Source organism: Kryptolebias marmoratus, linkage group LG3 (genome assembly GCF_001649575.2).
Source record: "Kryptolebias marmoratus isolate JLee-2015 linkage group LG3, ASM164957v2, whole genome shotgun sequence".
Lineage (NCBI taxonomy): Eukaryota > Metazoa > Chordata > Actinopteri > Cyprinodontiformes > Rivulidae > Kryptolebias > Kryptolebias marmoratus.
Genome location: NC_051432.1, coordinates 11,991,088 through 12,003,100, shown reverse-complemented (window position 1 = coordinate 12,003,100; position 12,013 = coordinate 11,991,088). Strand labels below are relative to the sequence as shown.

At 40.1% G+C, this 12,013-nt stretch overlaps 1 protein-coding gene across 2 annotated transcripts in view; it reads right to left on the bottom strand.

Moving 5' to 3' along the window:
- Positions 1-7,712, bottom strand: part of tet2 (tet methylcytosine dioxygenase 2) — a 29,194-nt gene extending 21,482 nt beyond the window's left edge. Inside the window, exon 1 of one of the 2 annotated variants that reach the window (XM_025008083.2) lies at positions 7,693-7,712. The gene's annotated coding sequence lies outside the window, so the exon portion shown is untranslated. Of the gene's footprint in view, positions 1-5,813; positions 6,618-7,692 lie in introns of those variants that run through there. The other variant, XM_017407663.3, reaches the window with a different exon arrangement.
- Positions 7,713-12,013: the final 4,301 nt, after the last annotated feature.

Below are 12,013 nucleotides of genomic sequence, written 5' to 3'. Positions count from 1 at the left end.
AACTCCTACCAGCAAAACAATTCATAACTGACAGGCCATTTTAAACAGAACCATTGATTTGGATAGCTTTGGACTCCTTATAGTTTATGCTCTCATGACTAAATTTTGCAGACTGGGGCATTACCTTTGGAAAAGATTTTAAAAGTGCACAGAACTAGATTGGAGGTTTTGTTTTGCCAGAAATTATATTATGGCATGTTATAGGGCCATAAACTCTTTTTTTTCCATTGAATGTTTAAGGTCGCACCTCTTGGCCTCATCATGGCAACTGATTTGATTTGCCTGAATCCGATTAGTTGGTGTACAATTTGAGAGTGAAGTCTTAGGGTCACATGAGGTTCAGTCACTTTTTAAGAATTTGTAAAATTGGCCTATTTACAGTCTGTAAATGTGCCACATTATAATAGTTTTTGACATAATTGTTTAAAATGTGAAAAGCAATGTAAGGAGGTCAAACACTGTCTTGAATGACAAATACATTTCTTTTAAAAAGTCTCCATAAAGAGGTTCATTTACACTACTGTGCAAACATTTTATGCCACCGATAATTTTGTTGTATTTTGCTAAAAAGAGTCTCAGTTTCCTTGTAATCTTTAACAGTGGTCCTAATCAATAGTTTTTAGACTTTCTGAAAGGCTTTTTCATTTTTTCTTCAAACTGTGGCTTCTTTTTCTCTTTTGTTCTGCAGCATTTGTACCCGACTATCATGGTACATTGTACAATGAGGTAAGTGGACAAGTTCAGAACAAAAAACTTGTTTCAGTTATTTAAAGAACTATTTACAGGAGATGGACAGTATCTGAAAGTCACATCCTTTAAAAATACAGGAAAATCCAGCAAAGACCTGCCTGACAGGAAAAAAAGAGATGAATCATCCTTTGCTTGTATCAACTGCACGCCAAGTTTTTAGCTACTAACTCTTCAAGAAACCCTTGTTGGTGCTAAAACAGTTTGTGTCAAACTGGGTTATCGTTAACGTTTTTCATATTTTCAACTAAATAAAATGGAAACAAATTGTCTTTGTGAGAAACTGCTGGTAACAAAGTGCATAAAGATCTCATTCAAAAATGGTTCTTTGCAAAGTTGTCTGTTATGTGTCAACACAAAACTGGTTTGTCAAAACTGGTTTAGGAGCGTTTCACAACTGAATGATTCAGAGCTCAGAGTTTCAGAAGTTGGCTCCGAAAATGGTCAGGTACTACACTGAAAATGAGAACAAAAACTTTGAAAGACCTTCAGCGAGCCTGAAGAGATATTGATAAAGAGCATTTCAAATGATTACGAAAATGTGATGCTCCTTGAAGGAAACCATATAGATGACTCAAGGCTTTTGCATAGTATTGTAAATACATTTAAAAGCAAGTTTCAATTCATGTACAGAACAGCTGAGGGAAATCGTCACCGTAAACTACATTTTTTATCTTTTTGGATGAATGTGCCCTTTGTATGAAGGTTTGGTTTTATGAACTATATCAAGCAAATATTCAAAACCATTTCTGTGAAAACAAAACCCAAAACCTTCAAGTATTTTTCTTTGAAACGTAGACAGATTTTAGGCTTCTAACCTACTGCTGTTAATAAAATTTTGACCAAGAGCTGCAGGGAATAGCAACCAGCGTATTCCCACACTGGTGTGCAAAGACGGTGCTATGACTGCGGTTGTTTATTCCGTTTTAGATTCTTAGCTTCTGCTAGCGTAAATGGCGAAAATAGCAGTCGAGAAAAATTGACCCAGCGTAGGAGGAGCCGCTCGGCGAGAAGCAGGAAGAGATGCTATTGGCTTTATCGCAGTTACGTAACATCTCACTTGCCTCTCTCTCAGCGGAATGCCAAGATACTGTTTGTAAACAGAAAAGCCATGTGCGAATCCTCACGTGGAGGAAGCTTTTGAGTCGCTGCCCTCGCTGTCTCACCCCTGAGGTAAACCCTGACATCGATACATGCTCACAGGGCCAATAACACTCCCTCCTGCCCTGCGCGTCTCAGACAGGCCCTTATCGTTCTCAGTCCATAATCACGACTCGGCTCCGCTAACACTGGACGGCATCACGGAACAGGAAGACCACGAGTCATAGCCGGGATTTACTGTACACAGCAATTACAGATAAGACTTTTGTAGCTTACACTCATAAAAACATTATCACTCATTTACACCCCCAAACCTGTTGCAGGCCATGATTAAATCAGCCTCCTTGACAAGCAGGACCTCAATGGAACTGGATTTTTTCCCTCTGCATCCGATTTGGTGATAGCTTTTATTCCTAACATATTTGTGGTGTTTTGCTTCCATTAAAAAGACATTCCTTAAAGCACTTGAGGGTCTTGAACTAACAATAAGTCCTTTAAGCAATAATGAAGTGATTCACATCTTAAAAATGTTTTGCTACATTCGGATCTACATAAATCCAGTAAATCACAGAACTGATGCAAAGTTCTTTTCTTGGTGAAGTTTGTAAAAACACATCTAAATTGTATTTCAGAACAGTGGTTCTTTTGCACTTGATTGTGGTTTCCTGATTTTCTCTAGATCACCATAGAATACAATCCCCCCATCCCTCCTGATAGCAGGCAACAGGGAAATCAATACTGCAAAAATCAATACAACTCTATGCATCTCGCCATTTTGTCTTGCAATCTAAAAGAAGTGCAATCTAAAATGTCTAACCCACCACCACTGTGCTTATTTCTGTGCCGTTTGTGCAACAGGCTCCCGGGTGGAAAAATGACACTTGGGCTGGATGAAGCGGGGTCAGAGGTGAAGGCTTGGGTAAGGGCTTGGGCTTTGTAAGCGGACAGCATTGTTGTAGAACGCTATGGCAACTGGACATTCTTTCCAAAGGTGATATTGTCTTTGCCCCAGGAGTGACTTAAAGGGAGCTTACGGCCTCCACGAAGGAGCAATCCAACCGCGCAGCTTTATCTGGAGGTGTGGATAGATGAGAGCAGCTCTGTGCGTGTGATTGATCTACAAGGCCCTTCCCCCTTTCTGTCCCCAGTAACCCCGTTGAAGCTAGTGCCTTTTCAGCTACTGATGTCAGCCGTGCAGAGACCCATGAAAATATATCTTCTAGGATTGCAGGTTTATTGTTTTAGGTCAGGGCTACCATTTTAAAATCCTGCATATAGTGCAGCTGAATGTAAAGGAGAACATAAATATTACAGCAGAACAGTGACTATTGCCATGTGGGTTAGATTTAGTCCATCTAAACAATGAGGCTGTTACAGTCTTTTGTCTAACACTTTCATGGGACATTCTCTGCAATATCTTAGCAGGACTATGGGGCAGTGGCACTGCTTTACACACAAGTACATACACACACCAAATCATGGATCAGCTGAACTCAGGCAGTCACAACAAAGCCAAGAACCACAAGAACCTATTTTAAGTTCTTGCGTTGACACTCCACGGTCAAAGACCATGGTTGCAATATCAAAACACTGCCAACCTTTTGCATCAGGTGAGTGCACTATAAAAGCTGGGCGTTTCAGTGTTCACATACATCTTATTATTATTGGAATGGGATGTTCTCCCAAGAAAAAGCTGGTACATTTTTTGTGTGTGTGAACTGTGTAGGAGCTGCATGCACAGGCAACCAAGAGAAAAGAAAACCTAAGCAAAACACTAGGAGCAGATTAAAACCAAACTGTCATCAACTGCTCACAACAAAGCTGGGTAAGTGTTTATGGTGACATGGCAAACAGCTGTCTCTATTTTGACTTGCCTGTTCTGTATCCATCTACCACAGGGGTGTCCAAAGTCGGTCCTCGAGGGCCGGCATCCTGCATGTTTTAGTTTTCTCCCTGGTTTTACACACCTGGATCAAATGATGGCTCATTAGAAGGCCTAAGCAGAACACTGACTTGCTGAGGAGGTTGTTACAACCACTAGGGAGAGAACTAAAACATGCAGGATGCCGGCCCTCGAGGACCGACTTTGGACACCCCTGATCTACCACCAGAGTCCCAAAGATCCTCTCTGCTAGGTGAAGGTCTCTGAATTTATAACTGTGGAGCCCTTTGTTGCTCCTGCAAACAGACTACACCGCTAAAGGTCAGCCATTACTCTCCACCTCTCAGACCTACTTTTACTTTACTTTGTGACCTGAGGCCATAATGTAGGCACATGGTGATGGTAGTCAGTAGAATACACAAGCCAAACATACAAACCCAGAGGGAGATCTGTCGTATTCAAACAGACCATTCAGATGGTAATCACAGTGTAAGTCCTTGTGAGTTAGAAATAAAGCAACTAACAACAAAATAAATGTTAACTAATTGAAATGAGGCATGAAATCCAATGTGTCGTCACATACAATAGATGTAGGTGACTACCTCACTGCTCTAACTCCATTAATGCAAATTAAAATGCTAACTATTTATTATTTCTTTAATATTCTCACAAAGAAAGTCCCTAACACGTTCCTTTTTTGTATCAGTAGCACATTTATTGATAACTCTGTTTTCAGGAGCACATAAGCTATTTTATGACATTTAACTGCTTTTAAAACATAAAAATATACTTTTCTATGAGTCTGCTGTTAAATTTCTCTAAATAATTATGTTATATTTAATTACAAAAAATAATATTCTGTACATTTAAACTCTTTTTGGTTTAGATAAAGTTTGTACTATCATTTATTTGTAAATTTTACCACAATGTGTTTCTGTTAGTTCATTTTTTTTGCTATCATAGTGGGTTTTCTGTTTATTACCCATTCTTTTTTAAAGATATTTTGTCCCTTACTCTTTACTGTGTTGTCTACTTTGCTGCTTTAACAATAACAAAAATAACAATACAAATTTTTCAGTTGAGAGACAAATACATTTTTCAATTCTACTCTAATAAACTTTTTTTGTGGAAACACTTTGTCTTTGTCCTCTAATGAGAAGCAGTTGTTTAGCTTCAATTAAAATAAACCTAATAATTAAAAAAAAAAACATTCTTGTTTTCTCACTTAATGGGGCAGTAGGATTGTGTTTCATTTCCATCAGAGCCTTCTGACCTTGTCTGTCTACCTAAGATGTCCTGCCACCCCAAGTCTCCTCTCGTTTGCCTTTCCCTGGGATTTGCCTTTGTGTCTTTGTGTCATTTAGTGGTGAAAGCGATGAAAGCTGATTCACGGAGGTACACAAACCCAGAAGCTATTTCTGCTCCACTGTTGTGAACACTTCACTCAGTGCTAGACTTGTGTAGCTTGGACTTTTACTCTGACACATGATACTGAACATTCATGGCAATAGATATAAAAATGAGAGAACAGGGAGGAGAACACTGTCTGTATCTAAATATGTACAAATAATTACTGCTTTATAACAACTTAAATACACATCCATGTCAAAAATGTGTCAAATAGTACAAAACTCAGTCACGTAAAAGCACATAAAATCAAAGAACATCTAACTAATTGTTTCAAATGTGCCTGATAACAAAGCAAGTTGTAATGTGAAGAAAAAGCATGGTACAGCTATTTAAATGATGACTGATTTAAAGAAAAAAAACTCCTGAACAAGCAGTGTAAGCACACCATTTTCTATCAAGCCTTTTAAAGCAGCAAGAATGTTGAGTGAATGCAGCACTCAAAAGAAAAAACACAGTGTCTTTCAATTCCTGCTTGGTAAAACAAAAAGATAATTGTCAGCCATGTTGGAGTAGCTTTATCTAATATCCCCTCTTTATTATGTTGGCTCTTGCTTTTTTACCGTGAGGGACAGCTACTTTGCCTCACCTGATTAAAAAAAAAAAACCCTACAAATACTCAAGGTTACAAGGGGAAAAGGTCAACAGAGGATTAACATACTGAGCACATTCTCACCTTCTTTTTATGTCCCTCCACTTTGTAGAAATTCCAACAAACCGTCTGGATCGCCTCTTTAACAAATCCTAAAGGGCAGCCATCTTGCCTCCTTCTGTTCTATGAAACAGTCTATCCTCCACATCAATATTCATGGAAACCAGCCTGACGTTGGCTCTCATCATCAGGAGCAGCCCGGGTGTCGCTGTTTTGCCGGCCTGAGAAGTACGCTCATATGTCACTCGGGTGTGAGGCAGCTTTGGCACACGGAGCAGACAAATGTGGCTGCAGCTCAGAGACGAGAAGAGTTTGGTGACAAAGTCGAAAAGAAAAAACAAAAATCACTCTCTTGTTGAGTTCTTCCCACACAAAGAGGCAGGTTTTCTCCCCCCCCCCCTCTCTCTCTCAGCTCCCTCTTTTTTTTTCTTCTTCCCTCAGCCAGCCGTACACAATAGTGAACACTATGATGGCTGCACTGAAGCACTGGAGTGGATTCTGTGAAGAAAGCAGGACTCCACCCCCAGTGAACTTTGTGTTAAATATTGCACAGGTCTCAACTGTCTGACTGCGACAGAGTAGAAACTGCCTCCACCCCCTTCCTATTCTCAGACAGGAAGCCAAGTGACTCAGGGTTTTTCCCTACCTTTTCTCTTAGTCTAGCTCGACTTCTTTTTTTTTTCTTCTTCTTTTTCTGTTGAAGGTTGAATAACCTCCCTTTGGGTGTAAAAGTGCCTCTTCATGAGAACAGTACAATTACATTTGCAGGCAGCCTGGTTTAGAGTCATCACCAACGACTGCTTCTCATTTTTGGCACACCTCTGTGGGCTGGCTGGCTGGTTTTTAAAGCGAGGTGTAAGACAACGCTGCAGCCCGGGTACAGGAAGCATACGTTGCCTCGTGTCTCTGCCAAGATCCACCTCCTGTTGACACTGGCCACGTGGGCTTAAAAGAGATAGAAAGTTGTGTGTGTGTGAGAGAAAGGTGCTGATAATGACTAAAAATACTAATGCAACCCTAGAATGCTGTTGTGTTAACAAGACTATAAATGCTTTATAATGAGGCAAACACTTATACTTCTGTTATTTTATGAAGGTTTTTTGCAGACAAGCCAAAAGTTCTGCTTTTGATGCGGTTATTTTGGCATCTTTCATGTACTCAGTCATGTTCACCATCTGAAATGTCAAAGCTCTAACTGGAGTCGGCGTGTCACACTTTCATTTTACTGTTAAATTCCTCTATTAGGAACAAGCGTGTCTTCTCTGAAAATAATCCGCTTTTATCTGCGTTTCAGGCTTAAAAGCAGACCCCACCTCTTTCCCAGAAGCCCCTGCCTGGCTGCAGTGACATTTGTTGACTCAATACTTTCAGAGCAGAAAAGGAGATTTGTTTTTACACAGACTGGGGGAGGGGAGGAGGCAGAAAGGAAGGAGGAGTCGAGTCTAGACTCCAGCACAGATCCTGCAAAGATGGAATAAACTCTTCCACATTGTGCCATTTATGTGAGACAAAAGCTGTTTTGCCACATTGATAAGGGTTGCACATCTTTCAAATGTTTCATGCAGTGAAAATAGTGAGATTATTCTGCTGTTACAATAAAACATGACGGGAATCTCCAAAATATTTAGGTAAGCAATAAAATTGAGAAGCAGAATGCCAGGAATGGTACAGACAGAAAACAAAACAAGGGCTGGAACCTTGGCTTTTTCTTTCCTTGTTCTTTTATTGACTCAGCCCATACCGGCTAATAATTAGAAAACTAGTCTCGAGATGGGTTGTTGATATCTTGGGTATAAGAGGTTAGGTAGGTTAAAGAGCTGTCTACTGCCCGTCTTTAATAGTCATCAAAGCTGCCCCAAGCGAGGCTGTAAAGCTGCCACTGCCACCACCCTACAAAGTGTACCTCTGATCCGTGCTGCAGGGCTTTCTGGAGTTGTTTGGACGGGAAAATATCCTTCCATCTCCTCCTTCCCTCGGGCAGATGCTGAAAACAAGAAAGTGAGGTTAGTCAACATTTAGTCTTGCTCTGTAACAATGAAAATGCACAACAAACTGGATGTTCTTTAGAGTTTTCTAGTTGCAGTAAGATTCTTATACGGCACACTAGTTTATCGTTCACGCAGTAACTGAATTTGATGAGCACCTGAAAGTAATAATAAATGTGTCTACAAATTCTGAATTTACACCCGGCTGTTTAGCACCCTGTTCTACACGTTTTCTGTTTTTGATCTCTGCTAATGTAGGCTGCAAAAAGCAGCAGCTACCATTTCACCTGCTCCTCTGCGCAGACAGACTGACCTAATAAACACAGACGCTGCAATGATGTCAGGCCCAAGCAGTGAGGCAGTACAGTTGCCATGGCAACCCAATCTAATCACATCAAGTTTGTGACAGTGAAGAATTTATGAAGTTTTTTTTTCCATCTTGTGTGCTGTCACGATCGACTGATGTGCTTTTATCACCCCATCATTATTTTCCGTTTTTGGATTGACTGCAATGAACTTTTTGTGTGTGTGTGTGTGTGTGTGTGAGTGTAAACCGTGAAATTCAGAATCAATCCATTTGTTTTTATCTATTTGTCCGAAGTTGGGCTGCGGAGAAAAAAAGGCTTCACCCAACTTTGACTTTTCTCCACCCTTAAATACATTAACTTACTTCTATTAGTTGTGGTTAGAAAATTACCGGGAGTAATTATGTTCAAAACTGAAAAAAAGCATGGTCTTTGTGTAAAAAACACCCCCCAAAAAACTATGTTTCATCAATTAGGTTAACATGGTTGGACCTAAACTCCTGTTTGAAAATGATTCATAAAATCCCCTTTTAAAAAGCAAGATGAAGTTTAAAATAATGTAATCAAAAGCATACCCAACATTTCCATTTTGGTGGTGCTATAAAGTGCACATTTGAAGCTCTGTGAAAAAAAAAAAAAAAATAGGATGTCACCAGTGTGCATAAACTCAGGAACGATGTAAGGAGGTAAAAATAGACTAAAACCTATTTTTAAATGATTAACAGCAACTCCCAAATGATAAATAGCTGAAACCAAAATGAAGAGCACAAAGACTGAATGCTGGATTAACAAAAACAACAATCCCGCTCTATAGCAGCTGGGTGTGAGTTTAAAGCAAGTCTTTCCTAAGAATTACACAAAAAATTGCTGTAATGTATACAGTAAGTAATGTTTTACGAGTTGTTTATGCCACGCTCAAAGAAGTAAAGGTTGCACCGCGGAGAATTAGCAGTCCAGTCAGCTTCCTCTGAAGCTACTGTAACGTGTAAATCCCTGATTATCATGTCATTTGCGCTCAGCTTGTTACGTTTCAAAGGAAAAGCAGGTGTGTGCCGTCACCTCATGTGTAAACACAGAGCCGTGACCCCACGTTGACCCCCCGGGGCAATCAAAATTTAGGCACACTTATCACTTGTCTGCTTTCACACCTAAAGCCGCATTAGGATGGAGCTGCTCTTGATTTACGCCCGACCCAACTAAAATCGGTGGGCTTCTGTTCTGAGATCTGTGAACCTCTAAAAGTTGTGATTGCTGAAGGTGTCCTGCTACTTCCTGAACAAGCTTTTTATGCTTCAAACGTAACGGTGGGGCTGCAGAGCCTGCACAATGTTAACCGATGAAGCTATTTGGTATTAATGTTATTGTTAACTCAAAATAAGTTTCATTTGTTTGACATAAACTTTGTTTTGGATTGAGAAAAACAAATAGATATTTTTCTAAATATAAACACAAACTGTAGACATGATCTCACGTTAAGGAGGCTCTTTTTTATATATTTGGTGTGAATCATTTGGCCCCTAATGAGGTGGAGACTTTCACTGAAGACAGATTTGTGATGCATCTACTGATTTACAGCCGTCCTTCCTTTGGTTTCAGAGCGGGGGTGGGGGTGGGGTTGAGGTATAAGGCTTGGTCTGGTCGCGTACAGGGCTGGCTGTGAAGCTGAGAAAAACAGCACCTCTCGCAATCACATGCGACACTGCCACACATCTCACCTGGGGCAATCTAAACACACACGTCTTAATGTAGGGTAATAACTAGGTATGCCTCCGCTTGAGCCAATACACAAAATGTGTGACCCTAGGACCCCCTCCCCCCCACCAACCCATCCCCACTCCCTAACAAGATGTCATCCAGCACTGCCCCTCCTTTTGTAGTTATCAAGGGAGAGTCGTTAGTGAGGGTCTCACATACCCTAATTGTTTCAGCCCCAGCAGGGGACGAGGTTCAGGCAGGCTGGGGGTGGCTGGGAAGCACAGAGAATAATTGGAAATCAGTTAATTAACATCATTTATGTATGTTCGAAAAGCAAAGTACACTGGAACGTTTTGCTCAATTTTTCCATCTATTTTAAATCTTGTGTATTTGTAACTGTGAGACCTGGTCCTGCTTCACAAACGCCCTGTGCCTAGAGAAATGTGCGTGTGAGTGTGTGTGATTCAAAGATTGACTGAGTTCCTCCCCGAGCACAGCAGGGTTGGACAGAACCAATCATGGCCCACTGTTATTCCAGAGGAAACCAACTGCTCCTGAGTGTTTAAAGAATTGGTTCCCGCATCCTCGGTCTAAAAGCCTCCATCCCAGCCCTTACACCATTTCCCAGCTGAAGGACGTTTACGCACCGTGAACTGTTTGCTTCCAACGGCCTCCTAAAATCGAAATCATGTGAACATTCGAAACTCGAGGATTATTTAAAACTGAGCTGATTTTGGCGCAAAAAAACACATTTTTGGTGATAAAAATCGCGACGTTTCGAGCGTTGCATTCTTCAAGATGACATACAAGCACATGTATTGTCCTGAAGGAGCCCCACTCAAACACGGCAAGGAGCAGATATTGACCCCTGCTGGTGAGGCAGGATTACCTAAAAAAAAAACACCATATTTAAACAAATGTGCAGTTTCCATCATTCAGTGTAGCAAACGTGTGTGGAGTAAAAAATCGAAAGTAAACAGTAAAAGTAGTAATAAAGTAGCTGAAGTGAAAATAACTATCAGGGATTTCATATCAATATTTTTTAACACAAATATGTTTTACTTACAACAAATAATTCTGAGTGTAAAAACTGAGACCTGCTCTTAATGTTATCATAAAACTTCTTGTTTCAGTCGGTTGTGGGACCATAAAATTATTCCACTGTGTCTCATGGTGTTGTCTGAATGGATGGACTTTTTTTCTTCTTCTCTGAGTTCAAAGTTAAATGTTTTTGTTGCTTCTTTCAATCAACTTTTTGTAATTTCAAAACTGAACTACCTATTAAAACATATGACACTTTTCTTAATTTGGAACCTAATGATCCTTTTGTTTAATTGCCTGCTGCCAGAGTCGAAAGAAGAATAATGGTTTTGTGTGCTTATTTGTCGTGTTAGCAAAATATCTCATGAACTACTGCATAGATTTTGATGAAACTTTCAGAAAGTAATCACTAAATGAACATCTACCACTGACTGGCTTTTAAAGTTGATCCAATTCAAGGTGGTCGCCACAGATAATTCTGCAGTCACACAGAAACATCTATAAGTAGGTCAATTTTACAGATAATGAACTAAAGTCGATCTGTTCGTACTTGAGAGTAATCCATAATACGTACTCTGAGCACTACACATTGTACAACATCATTCCTTAAACCTTTGGTGATAACTGTTAGAGTCAACGCTGCCGTTCTGTTAGCAAAATATCTCATAAACCACTGAACAGAGTTAAATGAAACTGTCTGAAATTAATCACTGGCTGTACATCTCCAACTGATTGCCTGTTGGAGTCAAATTCAAGATGGCCAACACAAAAATAGCTCTAACTCAGTAAACTCACAGACATTGAGCTAAAGTTTGATGTGGTATTAGCTAAGAGTCATCCGCAACACATACTGTACTTCACACTCTAACGGATATTGGACGAGACATTGTAACATTTTTTTTTTAAGGTTTTACCGAAACGGCTACAACTCACCATTAACATGAAGTGATCGTACTCTAAACGGCAGTGGACGATATGCATTCCTTCAAGAACTGCTGGGCCTTTAATTACACGTAGGAATAGCTGTCAAACTGCAAATTTGTTCCAATATTTATTATTAATGACAAAGGCTTTTTTTCCATTCCCACTGTTAGTCAAATCTGTGCCGTCTCAATCACGAGCAAGTGTACTTTGACACCAGCAGCTTCAAAACTTACTTGAAGATTCTGGGAAGACATTTCAGGGGGCGGCGGCGGCG